This window comes from Oryctolagus cuniculus, chromosome 4, assembly GCF_051225735.1.
Source record: "Oryctolagus cuniculus isolate XC-2025 breed Fujian yellow rabbit chromosome 4, ASM5122573v1, whole genome shotgun sequence".
Classification (NCBI taxonomy): domain Eukaryota; kingdom Metazoa; phylum Chordata; class Mammalia; order Lagomorpha; family Leporidae; genus Oryctolagus; species Oryctolagus cuniculus.
The window spans coordinates 166,079,112-166,091,514 of NC_142870.1; the positions used below are offsets into that span (position 1 = coordinate 166,079,112).

At 37.1% G+C, this 12,403-nt stretch overlaps 1 protein-coding gene and 1 pseudogene across 19 annotated transcripts in view; one reads left to right on the forward strand and one right to left on the reverse strand.

Annotated features, from left to right (window-relative positions):
* The window catches only part of RBMS3 (RNA binding motif single stranded interacting protein 3), a 1,620,164-nt gene that overhangs the window by 1,115,260 nt on the left and 492,501 nt on the right, over window positions 1-12,403 (forward strand). The gene's annotated exons all lie outside the window — the stretch shown is intronic.
* On the reverse strand, window positions 12,121-12,286 carry LOC127483025 (U2 spliceosomal RNA; annotated as a pseudogene).

The following is a 12,403-nucleotide window of genomic DNA, read 5'->3' on the forward strand; positions in this document are numbered from 1 at the left end:
ATTGGGCCAGGATGAATCCAGTATCCCGGAACTCCATCCTGCTCTCCTACGTGGATGGTAGGGCCCCAAGTACTTGGAACATGCCCTGTTGCTTTCCCAGGTACAATAGCAGGAAGTTGGACCAGAAGCAGAGTAGTTGGAGTTCAGACCACCACTCTGAATATTGTATACTGACAAAGCAAGCATTTACTAAACCCACCACACCACAACACTGGCTCCTTCAATAACTTTTGTATCCAGAAACAGAGAAAAAAAATATCTTGTTGGTCAAAAACTGAAGTTGAAATGGTTTAATCAGAATGTCCTTTTCTTTCAAGAGCTTCATGGCTATTCTTCTATTTTTGCAAAACTGTTTTTGGTAAATTTGAGAATTTTACCAAATGAAAAATTAATAGTGACAATTTTGCAATGCCATACAACTGAGAGATGTGTGTCAAATATTTTGTGGCCGATACCCAAGCAATAGCGATCAATTTGCTTGCTACTCAAAATGTCCTTACAGAGCAAGAACCCCAGCATCATCTAGGGCTTGCAAAATGCAGAACCTTAGTCTCAAACCAAATTCACTAAGTCAGAATCTGCACGCTTTTGAGATCGCTGGAAGATCCTTGTGAACAATAACATCTGAGCATCACTGTTGTGTTCTTATGCTACATAAAACAGGTGCAATTAGATTTACCCGCCTTGTTTTCATTTCAGATTCTCTAAATTCTGGACTTGATGGTGATGCCACCTTCCTTTACACCTGCGTATGGGAATATGTCTGTTGTTACTTATTTGTTCTTTTTTTCCATTTCATTTATGAAGAGATGTAAATGATATGATTTGAAGAGAAACTCCTGTGATCTGTTTCAGTGCTGAATGCTCTAGCTAGAGTATTTATAGCAGAATGCATGCCGACGTGCCACGGGTCCTTTGCGGCGTCTCATGTTTTGCTGTTAGTAAGTGCCCTTCCCTTGGTGTTTGGACATCTCAACTGATCTTGCTGAGGAAGCAAGGGGAATGCAATTCTGGGATTATGCAGGATGTTGTCTAGGTAATGAACATGATCTCGAGCTTCTATCCTTTTCAGCATTTATCAAATTTGAGCATAACCTTCAGGAGCGAAAATAGAACTTGGACCAAGAGAGTCAGCTGCACTTGGCTATCCTAGGGGGATCACTGTAAATTGTCTTTGGTCACGTAGCAATTCCCTAGCATTTTCCCTCTTTTTCCATTACTCGTACTTTCTTCTACGAGTGTGGTCCACTATTTTGGTGTTCCTCGCAACAACACAGAATTCCATCCTGCATCTTTGAAGAATAGAATTAACGCAGCGCCTGTTGCTACTGGAGGCATTTGAAACATGTCAGTTCTTTCTCTCTGTTCATTAATGTTTAGATGTTTCACACTGAAGTCCTGATGAACCCTGTTGGCTTTCATTACCCTCATCTGTAAAAGGAGAATTAGATTGAAAGATCATAGTACACACATCCCCATAAATGTATTATTCAGGTTATTCATGGTTCTTTTCACTTTGACATGTACAAATACAAGAGTCCCTTAGTCTACCAGGATTAATCCCTTAGGCGTCATTCTGAGTCATGGAATACTTAGTGAAGCGGAGTCTGGAATCTTCGCATGCCAACACTGCCCAGTGTTACATATTATCATTCTTCATCAAATTTTGATTGAGGAAAGCTTCCAACCTCTTAAAGATAAATATAGTTGATAGATCAACGTATATGGAAATTACTCTAATGAGAAGCAATAAAACATATTTATGTATATGATCTTCTAGGCTTCCCTCTGGTCAGTGAAAAAAAGTTCAGAGAACCACGATTCCTAAAAGAGATTTTTCAATGACTGAATCCACTGGATACATATAGAAGTTGACTGTCTAGATTTAGATCTTTCTACATAGCTTTCTGTTTAAAAATCACTACTTTAAAGTTCCTGCTTATTACTTTTCTCACAGGTACCATTTTCTTATTTTGAATTGCCAAATTGTGATGTTTTATGACAATCAATCAAAAAGTCATTACAAACTGGAAGCATTTTGCACTAATGGTCAGTTTAGATATTCCCTGGCCAGTTTAATTTTGATGCAGTTATTTTTAACTACCATAATCTATTAAGTGTTCCCATTTACAGCTAATACTTCTACTCAGTTTTTGCTACAGAGATTAAGAAAATTTGTTTCTAATCTATTTATTCTGCCAGGCATTTAATGCCCTGTAATTCAAAAGCCAATCAAGTATTTACGACTTATTTCTTGTTCAACATTATGGGTGATTCTTTAAGTCACTTCAAAATCTACTGCATTTTCATGTACACTTTGTTTATGGAAATATAAATACAAGGGTAATCAAAAGCTACATCTCAAATTAAGAAAGGAAATGAGGCCTATGTCCTTGGAGCTCCATGAATTCAATTCCCCATTTATCCTACATAGATGTTTGTCTTCTCGTTATAATTGCAGCTCCAGCTGTAGATGCAGCAAATGTTTCTGAACGACATAGTTTTTTTTCTTTTCAGCAGTATAGGGACAAAGGTCGTATTCCAGAAACATCCTGAGCAAAACTTTACTGCCAAGTGCATTCCATTTTGAAATGTGATTTACTTGTACAGAAATTTGAGTTTCTGCAGAACTAAAGGGAAAGCTGACAAGATACCTCATGGCTTCAGAAGTGGGTAACTCAGAAGTGAGTCACCCGTATTTGCTCATATTTGCTTTGGCTGAGGAAATTAGGTTGCAAGGTTACCTTACTGTGTTACGAAATAACTCTTGTAATTACATATAACTTCATATCATTTTAATGTCTTTCTCACGAGTATCATAGGTAAAGGGAAACCCATATATATTATGTGAGAGAAATATTTTCCAAAGGTTTTTTGCATCCTGAGTTAGCATTAAGGTATTTAACATGACTGATTTCAAATTTCTACGTTTTTGTTGAATTTGGCTTAATGTATAGCATCGTAATGATGTTTAGCAGTGGGAATTTAGAAGAATTTATAACAAATCTTCTAGATGGTAACATTAATTATACTTTAAACAAACCTTGATTATTCATCAACCTTCAATTTCATTTTCCAAACATAGCAACACAACTGACGTTATCTGCTAATATCGTAAGTCATCCTGCAAACCTGATAAAGAATTGTAACTGTGACACATTAATTAGCTGAAGGTACTTTGACAGGACAGATTATCGGTTAAGTGGAAGGTACTGAAGAAAGAATGCATATAGCATAAATTGTGTAAAGAAAAATCCAGTTAATAAGATGATACTTGTTGATAAATGATCTTAATGGAAATTACCAAACTAAATGCCAAACGTATATTGTATTCCCATGAATGAAAGTGATTGAAAATCATGGAACAAATTAGCCAGCAACTTACAAGTTCATTTAGCTGGGGGTTCTCTATTAAGGACATTCCATTGTCAGAGAAAAGCGTTCTTAAGAGTTTGTAAGGTTTCCTTAGGCATTTTCAGAGCAATTTTGAATTGAGGCAGTTAAACACATCCCTTTTTACATAGCAAAGATATGTGTGTGTTAGAGATGGTAATGGCTATTATCATGATAAAGAATTTACAAATGTCACTTTGTGTTTATTTTCATCTTGACAATTTGTGTGGTTGTTAATGCATCCTCATTTGCTAGATTTTAAGAACACTTCCATTAAAAGTTTTTCCATTATATGCCAACTGTTAAAATTCTTTAACTGTGGCTGAAAAGAAGCTAATTAGTATCACCAATAAGTTCATTCTGATTTTTGAGTTTGAAATTCTGATTAGCTCTTTCTATCCTCTGGAGATCTCAGAAGATTCAAAATAATCCTATTTTCTCAAATCTGGCACAACCTAGTCTATATCACAGCCTCTTCCAAAAACTTGCCTAGCAAGCTGTGGTCATAAAGAACGTCTGAGACCTATACAACAGATGCCTGTCTAATAAGGCTTTTCTATCTGAGTCCCATGGTTAATGTCATTGCTCTCTTTCCATTGCTGGCAAACATTGGTTGAATGACACCTGATCAAGAGGCATGCCGGATGACGGGTTTTGACTGACACCTCAATTGTGAACTGATTTATAACTCAAACAAGGAGTATATGGAGTTATTTCCTACTCACCAGTTAAGTGACCTATTTCTGATCTAGTCTGACATCTCAACAACGCTTGATTACATACGTTTGAGAATAACCACAAGTGGTTGTTCTAATCATCTCCAAAGTATACTCATCTTACTGCTCTTTAAATCTCATCAGAAGCTTCAAATCTCTACAGAATTAGATAGATCAATCGATCGATCGATCAACCCTTCATGGAATGAACTCTGAACATCTTAATAAGGAAGAATAAAAACGGAAGTTAGTATGTTGAGTAATCTTAACTTATTTTTGTATTGTTTCCTCAAATAGAGAATATTGGGGAAAGTCAATGCCAAGAACAGGCATACATGCTCCACACATTTTCAGAAGCCAAACAGTCATGGTAATTTCATGAGAGCTAGACACTTACGTGAAAGAGTTTTTGTGGTGCATGTTTCTGGTTTGTTTGTTTTTTTTTTTTTTTTTTTTTTTTTTTTTTTTTTTTAATGACCATAGACACTAGCATTCATAGTATGCCAGATAAACATTTGTTAATTTTTTCTGAGAGAGGCCACAAAAAAAAGAATTATTTTAAAATCAGTGCATGATTATTAAAATTGCTTCTGCTAACCTTCATTTTCAGAACTACATGCTGCATCAGTTTTGTTACAGTTTTGTGTTCCGTTCTGATAGTTACTGATTCGGAACATATGCTATTGTAGCTACACCTCGAGCTCTGTCATATTTCTCTACCATAACCTTGCACGGGGTTAGGAGGACTTGGAGACGTGTCAGAAGAGCTTACCACGCTCATACATTAGCTCTGTGGCACAGCAGTGCTGCCGAGATGAGCTGCAAATTCCAAGCAGCATATTGATTTGTGATGTATTTGTTCTTGGGCAGGTCAATTAATTATGTTGCTGTGATGCCACCCTAAATTGTAAATAGAAATAGAAAATGAATTGTCACATTCTGTGCCTGCCTCTCTTACCACTTAGGATGACAAAAGTGGTTCCTGCCCCTTCTGCATAAGATCATGTGAAATATGAGAATTGGCCTGTATCTTAATGTGTTGGCTGTTGGTCAGAGATGCAGCTTGAAATGACTTTAAAGATACCCTACTAATTATCTGCTACCTATAGGCTCTTGAGACATAGTTATAAGGCAAGAAACAAGAAGATTTTTTTTTATTTCATGTTTGCTACCATGTGTACTTTTTTCCTAGGAAACACAGGGAATGACAGCTGCTGCAAATTTCCAAATGTATTTCCAAATGTATTGGAAAAAAATGATTGTATTAATAAAAAATCATTTCTAGATTTTTTGCAAAGGGGTAAAGAGAAGAGATGTAAGAAAGAAAAAATAGTCATGACTCCCAATGTGAAGATGAGCTGTAAAAGTTTTAAATGGTGATTTTTTTTGACTCATGGGGAAGAATAAATAAGACAATTATTCTAGTAAAAGAAGAAACAGCTAGATTATCATCACTAAATTGCTGCTTCTACAGTCTTTGTAAGTAATTTGTCCCGGTGTGACAGTACACACACAGACACACAGACACAGTCTTAAGAAAGTTCATAAAAATTTTCCATTATCTATTATCGTTATCCACAAACCTTATGAAAACACTTTGTCAATGTGTGTGTGTGTGTGTGTGTGTGTGTGTGAAAACACTTCACAATTTCTTGGAATAACAGACAAATTTTTTTGGAAAATTTTGAAATCCAAGCAGGATATTAAAAAACACTTTTTATTCAAAATATTTTTTAAAAAATTATTTATTTAAAAGGCAAAAATACAGAGAAAAAAGGAAAGACAGAAAAAGAGAGAGAGAGAGAGAGAGAGATCTTCCATCTGCTGGTTCACTCCCCAAATGGCTGCAATAGCCTGGGCTGAGCCAAGGTAATGCCAGGAACCCAAGATTCCATCCAGGTCTCCCATTTGAGTGACAAGAGCCCAAACAGTTGAGCTGTCCTCAGCTGCTTTCCCACTCCTCTTAGCAGGGAGCTGGATCAAAAGTGGAGCTGCTGGTACTTGAACTGCTCCCATATAGTATGCTGGCACTGCACACAGTGGTATAATCTGCTGTGCCACAATGCTGGTGCCATTAAAAACATTTTAAAAGACACAAATGTTGTACATATATATTGGGTACTGTGTCATTCTTTAAAAGACGTATTGATGTATTTCAAAGACAGTTACAGAAAGAAAGGAAAAGACACACAGACACAGAGAGAGAGAGAGAGAGAGAGAGAAGAGAGAAGAGAATGAAGAGAGAGAAAGAGATTGATTTTCTGTCTGTTGGTTCTTTCCCTGTTATGGCCACAACAGCCATGGCTCTGCAGGCCAAATTCTAAAACTCCATCTGGGTGTCTCATATGGGTGCAGGGGCCCAGGCACTTGGCCCATCTGCTGCTGCTTTCCCAGGCACATCAGCAGGGAGCTGGATCAGAAGAGGAACAGCCGGGACTTGAACCAACACCCATATATATACATATACTGGAATGGAAGGCAGTGGCTTAACCCATTGTGCAACAACACCAACCCCTATGTCATGTTCTGATACATGTATATATCACATAATGCCCAATCAGGTTAAATATATCTATCTGCCCTAACATTAAACATTTATTCATGGTGAAAACATCCAAAATCCTACCTTCTAAGTTTTTTTTGCTTTTAGGAGGAAATGTACAGTATACTAACATTATCCATATTCACCCTACTGTAAGACAGAACCCCAGAACTTATAGTTTCTGTCTTGCTATAATTCAAAACCCATAAATCACTTTCCCCCATGGATTCCTCCTTAGGAATCCTTAGGCCCACGGAACCATCTTCTTTTAATTTCTTTGAGCTCTCCATATGTTTAGATTCCATGAGTAGAACATGAGTAAGTTCATGTTCTACCCATTGGCTTATTTAACTGAATGTAATGACCTCTAATTCCATCGACATTTTTGCAGATGACAGGGATTTTTTGTTTTTGTGACTGAGAAGTATCTTATTTTTCGTATGTACCACATTTTATTTATGCTTTCATCAGTGGATAGACACCAGTTGTTTCCATTTCTTGGTTACTGATAATAATCGTGCAGTAACCTTGAGAACACAAATATCTCTTCGGCAAGCTGACCTCATTCCCCTTGGAAGTATATCCCTTGTGAGTGCATGATAGTTTTATTTTTAATTTTGGGGAGCCTCCATTCTATTTTCCACAATGATTATTCTATTTCGCGGAGCTTCTAACAGTGTGGAAGGGTTCCTTTTTCCATGAACTCACCAATTCTTGTTATCTTTTGTCTTTTCGATAATTATCCACCTGGAGAGCTACTATCTATTTAAACTGGATTGTTATTGTTATTATTATTTTGCTATTGAGTTTGAGTTCCTTATGTATTCTAGTTTGAATCCTGTGTCAGATGCATAGCTCGCAAGTGCTTTCCCCCGTTCTGTAAGTCTTCTTGCTTTATTGATTGTTTCTTCCCTGTGCAGAGGTTCTTTAGTTGGATGAGATCTCATTTGTCTATTTTTAGTTAATTTCCTTTGCTTTTGGAGTCTGATCCAAGAAATTCCTTCCGATTCCAATTTCCTAAAGCATTTTTTTTCTGTGTTTTCTTTCAGTCATTTCAAAGTTCTGGGTTTTACCTAAATGTTGTTAGTGCATTTTAGAATTTACCTCTGTAGATGGTAAGAGATAAAGGTCTAGATTTGTTTTCCTTAGTATGGATACCCATATCCATTTCCTGATTCTTCCCAACGACACTTATTTTAAAAGCTATCTTTTTCCCAAGGCACATACTTAGTAATTTTGTCAAAACTTTGTGTATTTACTTCCAGTGCTTTTTTTAAAATTTAATTTCTGCTTGGTGATATGGAACTTTGTTTATTTAAAAAAAGTATTTATTTATTTGAAATGCAGAATTACAGAGAAAAATGGAGAGAAAGAGAAAAAGATCTTTCATTCATTGATTGACACCCCAAGTGGTAACAATAGCATGGAGGAGGGAACTCCTTCTGAGTCTCTCATGGGGGTGATAGGGGCCCAAGGACTTGGGCCATCCCTGCTGCTTTCCCAGATGCGTTAGCAGTGAGCTGGATCAGAAGTGGAGCAGTCATATGGGTGCTCACAGGGGATGCTAGTGTTGCAGGCAGTGGCCTGACTTACTGCTCGCAATGCCAGCCCCATTGTGGAGCCTTAGCTTGAGTAACTCTGCTGATTTCCTGCCAGTTCTGCTAAGGCCAGTGCAGGAGCTCAGCCTGAACCAGAGACCTTCTATAATTTTGATTTCACAGCACAAGTTACAGTTTTTATGTGTCAGAGTTGAAGCAGTAAGATGCTTTTTGTTATAATTTTTATAGAATCTAAAAATAAAGTTGTTTTTTGGGAGACCTAGTAACATTCCATTGACCTATGAATCTATGTCAATATCATGCTGTTTATACTGTAGCATTTTAATATATTTAAAAATCAGGTTGCATAATACTTCCTATTCCGGAACTTTTGTTCAAGACTGCTTAGGCTTTTCAGGATCTTTTGGGGTTCCCAACACATTTTAAATGTCTTTCTAGTTCTGTGAAAAAAATATTACTGATATTTTGACAAAGAGTGCATTAACTGTGTAAGTAGCTTTGGCTATTATGGGCATTTTAACAATCTTGATGCCTTTTCAGTCCACAAACATGAGAGATATGTTTCCCATTTCTTTGTATCCTCTGCAATTTCTTTCATCAATGATTTATAGTTTTCATGGTATAAATCTTTCACCTCTTTAGTTAAATTTTTTCCTAAATATTATTTTTAGCTACTGGAAATGGGATTTCTTTCTTGATTTATTTTTAGATGATTTACTATTGATGTCTATCAACATTCTGATTTCTGCATGTTGACTTTATGTTCCACAGTGTTACTGAATTTGCTTATTAATTCTAACAGCTTACATGTGGATTTTTGTGTTTATATATATATATATATATGATTATGCCATCTTCAAACAGTGAAAATTTGACTACCAAAAATAAGAAAACCTTTGGAAACTTACAGAAGTACATGGAAATTAAACAATGTATTCTGTTATTCCTGAATGACTAATGTATCAAGAAAGAAATTAAAGAAAAAATTTGAAAGTTTCTCAAATGAATGAAAATGGAAACAAAATGTACCAGAGCCAATGGGATACTGCAAAAGTAATAATAAGAAGGACATTTAGGCTGGCGCCGCGGCTCACTAGGTTAATCCTCCGCCTGCAGTGCCGCCACACCGGGTTCTAGTCCCGGTCAGGGCACCAGATTCTGTCCCGGTTGCCCCTCTTCCAGTCCAGCTCTCTGCTGTGGCCCAGGAGTGAAGTGGAGGATGGTCCAAGTGCTTGGGCCCTGCACCCGCATGGGAGACCAGGAGAAGCACCTGGCTCCTGATTTCGGATCAGCGCGATGTACCAGCTGCAGCGTGCTGGCCATGGCAGCCATTGGAGGGTGAACCAACAGCAAAAAGGAAGACCTTTCTCTCTGTCTCTCTCTCATCTCTCTCACTGTCCACTCTGCCTGTCAAAAAAAAAAAAAAAAAAAAAAAGAAGGACATTTATAGAAAGAAGGCCTGAATCACAAAAGCAGAAATATTTCAATAAATGACTCCCCAAAACTTAAATGTCTTCCAGAAAATCTGGCAAAGTAATAATAAATCAAATCCAAAATTCACAGAAAGAAATAACAAAACTGAGAACAAAAATAAATAATATAGAAACTTTAAAAAGAAGCCAAAATGAAACAAGGGGCTAGTTCTTTGAAAAGATAAACACAATTTTTAAACCGTAAACTTAGGGAAGAAAGGGAGACAATTCAAATACTTGAAATCATAAATGCAAAGGGAAACCATGCAACTGAAAACACAAAAATACAAAGGGTTGCTAGATATTACTATGGCAATTATATGGCAACAAATTTGATTACCTCCTAGAAATGGACAAATTCCTGCACACATATACCTTACTTAGATTGAATCATGAAGAAAATAGAATACCTATTGAATACCTATTGTATTCGTAGGTCTTTATTACTTTAAGTAAAATATCAGAAACTTCTTGGGAAGGAAAAGGTTTGTTTCTGCTTATAGTTCGGAGGTTTGTAGTTCAGGATCTGGTGGCCCAATTAGTGGCGTCTAATGAAAGCTGGCCATGGTGAGACATCTGAGAAAGAATAATCACATGTTCAGGCAGGAAGCAGAGAGAGAACTTGACATAAATAGCCAACCTGCTGATAAAAACTTCCGAGTGCAAGTCCTCCATGACCTAAAGAGCTGTATCAGACCCATCTGGCAGACTCACAACTCAATCAAGTTTCCACCCTTACTCCTTCAACCTTAACATAAGTCATCAAAGTTTAGATATCTACATGAGTTTGAGGACCCAAATCCTGCTCAGTCCACAGAAGTTAAGCAGACTAATAAATACCAATTTCGAATCAACAGTGAAATGTCTTCCAACAAAGAAAAGTCCAGCACCAAATGGCTTCACTGCTGAAATCTACCCAATGTTTAAGGATGAATTAGCACAAATGTGTCTTATAGTATTTCAACAACTAGCAGAGGAAATAATTCTTTCAAACTCACTCTAGGAAGCCAGCATTATCCAGATAGCAATGACACACACACATAAAACCATGGGCTGATATCCTTGAAGAACATAAATACAGAAACCTCCCCCCAAATGCTAGCAAATCAAGCCCATTGCCACCTTAAAATGATTAATCACCGTGACCAAGTGAGATTCAGTCCAGGGATGCAAGGATGGTTCAACATATGCAAACCAATAAGTGCAATATACTCCATAAAATATGAAGAACAAAAATCATGTGATCCTCTCAAAAGATGTAAGAAAGGCCTTTGATACGATTTAACATCCCTCATGATAAACACTCTGAACACATGGGATATAGAAGGAAATTAATTCATAATAAAGATGATATATAACACATCAAGTATTAGCATCATATTGAACAGGGGAAAGCTGGGAGCTTTCTGTTTAACACCAGTACAAGACAAATATGCTCACTCTCATTAGTTTTCATAAACATAGTGCTGGGAGTCCTGCAAGAACAATTAGACAAAAGAAAGAACTGAAGGACGTTGAATTGGAAAGAAGGAAATCAAATTGTCATAGTTTTTTAAGAACACATTTTTCATGCATTTTTGAGTGAACCCCTTGTATGCTTATATTTCAATTTTTTTTAAAATTTTTTGCATCAAACAAGAGAGGTCCTATCCACTGGTTTACATACCAAAATTTATCTATTAAATCCATTGTTCTACACCTTGTATCAAGAATCCATGTGTGTGTGTGTGTGTGTGTGTGTGTGTAAGCTGGCTGAATGGACCACTGGTATTGTATTATAAGTATTTTAATAATTATAAGTATTTTAATAGAAGAATGTTCTGCCTATTATCTCCACTTGCTTGACTACTGACTAGCACTTCCTAGTGTTTTCTATGAACCCGTAAGAGTTATCAAAATACCTTAAGTTGAATTGTTGGGGTGAAAAACATTGTTTCGTGAAGGGGAAGGGGAGAGGGAGTGGGAGAGGGGAACGTTGTGGGTGGGAGGGAAGTTACGGGGGGGAGGAAGCTATTGTAATCCATAAACTGTACTTTGGAAATTTATGCTCAGAAGAAAAAACAAAACAAAACAAAACAAAACAACAAAAAAAAACATTGTTTCAGAAGAGCCTGGTACCATCTACAGAAGAACCAATGCAGGAGTCCCCATCAAAACAAGTTATGGGGCCGGCATTGTGGCATGGTGAGTTAAGCTGCCGATTGTGATGCCAGCATCCCATATGAGTGCCATTTGTGTCCAGGCTGTTCCGCTTCCAATCCAGCTCCCTGCTAATATGCCTGGGAAAGCAGCAGAAGATGGCCCATGTCCTTGGGGCCCTGCATCCCTATGGGAGACTCAGATGGAGCTCCTCGATTCTAGCTTTGACCTGGCCCAGTCATTGCATTTGGAGTAGTGAGCAGTGCATTAAGACTTCTGTCTCTCCCTCTCTCTTTCTGTAATGCTGCCTTTCAAATAAATAAATAAATCTTTAAAACAAAAACAAAAAAAAGCAAATTCTCCCTCCAACACCTTGAGTTTGAATATTTTCCATTTTGTCTTCACATTGTGAGGCATGACTGACTGTTACTACGCTTGATCTTAGCCAAAAGGCCAAGAAGCGATATGACTGACTGTTAATACATGGCAGTGGCAAATGTTTCAAGTCATGCATTTGATTTGCATGTAGATATCTACATTCTGCAAAGTTTAAAAAGTAGGGGACAGACAATTCTATGAGAT